Consider the following 3299-nt stretch of genomic DNA (forward strand, 5'->3'; position numbering starts at 1 on the left):
CCCAGTCCAACTTTTATAATCATTCATGGCATAATCATCCTAGCTTTTCTTGGAGCAACCAAGGAAATGGACAGAACAACAACTTCTTATAACATAGGCCCAACCAATCTCAAGGGTTTAATCAGCAAGCTCCAAAACCACCTCAAGCTGAGGCATCAAATAGTTTGGAGAACTTGTTGAAAGCATACATGGCAAAGAATAACGCTTTAATCCAAAGCCAAGCAATAACATTGAAAAATTTGGAAAACCAAATGGGTCATTTAGCTACAAAGCTTCACAATAGACCGCAAGGAACCTTGTCGAGTTATACTGAAAATCTAAGAAATTTGGGTAAAGAACATATCAAGGCAGTGGCTTTGCGAAGTGGTAAAATTTTGGAACCCCAATTAATTGATGTCGAAGATAAGCCCATTGAGAAGAATGAACCAGCTGTTGAAATTTCTACACCAAATGAATCAAAATCTGCAAAGGCTAACAAGGCGTATCCTAACTTAGTGAGTTTAGATACTTTAAAATCTTCTTTGGATACAGATTTACCTACTCAGAAGAGTTATCCGGTTCAACTAAAAGTTCCATCACCTCCATATCTGCAAAGATTGCAACAACACAGGTAGAAACAAGAGGTGCAATTCAAGAAGTTTTTGGATGTTCTGAAGCAGTTACACATCAATATTCTGTCAGTGGAGGCTTTATAACAAATGCCAAATTATGTCAAGTTTATGAAGGATATATTGAGACTATTGCCTTGACAAAGAGTGCAGTGTGTTCCTGCAGAACAAACTGCCATCGAAATTGAAAGACCATGGAAGCTTTACTATACCCTGTAACGTTGGTGAATCTTACTGTGGTAAAGCTTTGTGTGACTTAGGAGTGAGTATCAACTTGATGCCTAAGTCTATTTTCAAGATACTAGGGATAGGTGAAGTAAGACCTACAACTGTGACGCTTCAGCTAGCGGATCGATCTTTAGCATATCTTAAAGGAAAGATCGAGGATGTTTTGGTAAGAGTTGATAAATTTATTTTTCCTGCTAATTTCGTTGTCTTAGATTTTGAAGTAGATAAGGAAGTGCCGATCATTCTTGGGAGACCTTTCTTAGCCATAGGAAGAACATTAATTGATGTGCAGAAAGGTGAACTCACCATGCGAGTTCAAGAAGATCAGGTAATCTTTAACATTCTTAAAGTGATGAAATTTCCTGATCTGGAAGAAGAGTGTTCAGCTATGAAAGAGATAGAAACCTTGGTTTCTATGGAAAGCAATTTTAAAGAAGATCCATTGGAGAAAGCCTTAGATCTTGACCCTTTGGAAGATGAAGAAGGTGAAGAAAACACGACTTTGATGGAAACCAATCTGAGAAATTTAATTCAATTCACACGGTTTGAACCGTTAGAGTTAGAAGTCAGAAAATTTTTGCAACCCAAGTTGTCAATTGAAGAACCACCTAAACTCGAACTAAAGGTACTTCCTACCCATTTGAAATATGTTTATTTAGGTGATTGTTTCACTTTGCCGGTGATTATTTCATCATAACTGACGAAAGATCAAGAGGAGCAACTAATTACTGTTCTAAAGAAATTTAAGAAAGCAATTGGTTGGACCATAGCTAATATTCGAAGTATAAGTCATTCTTTTTGCATGCAAAAATTATTTTAGAAGAAGGTGAAAGAGCTCGAATTGATGGGAAAAGGAGGCTCAATCCTATTATGAAATAAGTTGTGAGAAATGAAGTGATCAAATGGTTAGGTACAGGAACCATCTATCCTATTTCAGATAGTTCGTGGTTAAGTCTGGTGTAGTGTGTACCGAAGAAAGGTGGAATCACGATTGTTGAAAATGATCGTAACGAGTTGATTCCAATGAGAACTGTTACTATTTGGAGAATCTGTATTGATTACAAAAAATTGAATAAAGCCACTCAAAAGGACCATTTTTTGTTGCCTTTTATGGATCAGATGTTAGATTGACTGGCAGGTAATAAATTATATTATTTTTTAGATGGCTATTCGGGATATACCCAAATAGTTGTAGCTCCAGAAGACCAACATAAAACAACCTTTACTTGTCCATACAGTAAGTTTGCTTTTAGGCGAATGCCTTTTGGTTTATGCAATGCACCTGCAACATTTCAACGATGCATGATGGCAATATTCACTAATATGGTTGAAAATTTTGTTGAGGTTTTCATGGATGATTTTTCTGTTTTTGGTAACACTTATGATATTTGTTTGAGTAATTTGGCTAAGGTAGTGAAGAGATGCGAAGAGATGAATCTTGTCCTTAACTGGAAAAAATGCCATTTTACAGTTAAAGAAGGGATTATCTTAGGGCATAAAATCTTAAAGAAAGGAATTGAAGTCGGTAAAGCAAAGATGGATATAATTAAAAGATTACCAGCCCCTATTAATGTGAAAGTTAGTTAGAAGTTTCTTAGGCCATGCTAATTTTTACTGAAGGTTTATCAAAGATTTCTTAAAAATTTGTAAACCGTTGTGCTTGTTGTTAGAGAAAGATACAGTGTTTGATTTCATCAAAGCATGTTTGGAAGCTTTTGAAGATCTGAAAAATGGTTAATCTCAGCCCCAATAATTGTTAAACTAATTAGAGCTCACCTTTTGACTTGATCTGCAATGCAAGTGATTATGTCTTTGGAGCTGTGATGGGTCGAAGAAGAAACAAAGTGTTTCACCCTATTTACAATACAAGTAGAACTTTGACGGGAGCCCAATCAATTATACGGTAACTGAAAAGGAACTCTTTGCCATAGTTTTTTCTTTTGAAAAATTTCGCTCATAGCTTATAGGTACCAAAGTTACATATTTACTGACCATGTGGCCATTAAATACTTGCTCATGAAGAAAGATGTGAAACCGAGGCTAATTCATTGGATACTATTACTTCAAGAATTTGACCTTAAGATCCAAGACAGAAAATGTGTCAAAAATCAAATAATTGATCATCTGTCGAGGTTGGAACAAGATGAGGTAACTCGATCATGTGTTCCTATCAACGAGAATTTCCCAGATGAACACTTATTTGAGGGAAGTCAAATTCATGAAACACATTGGTTTGCTAATTTTGCCAATTATCTTGCATGTGGAATAATTCCTTGAGAAATAACATACCAACAAAGGAAAAAATTCCTTCATGATAGTCTGTATTATTTTTGGGAGGATCCATTTTTGGTTAAACAGTGTGCAGATAATATAATCTGAAAGTGTATAGCTGAATGTGAGATTGCTGAGATCTTGTGTCATTGCCATTAATCTCTAAGTGGGGGACACTTTGGTGGTTCACAT

Source organism: Gossypium hirsutum, chromosome A06 (genome assembly GCF_007990345.1).
Source record: "Gossypium hirsutum isolate 1008001.06 chromosome A06, Gossypium_hirsutum_v2.1, whole genome shotgun sequence".
In the NCBI taxonomy this organism is placed as follows: Eukaryota; Viridiplantae; Streptophyta; class Magnoliopsida; order Malvales; family Malvaceae; genus Gossypium; species Gossypium hirsutum.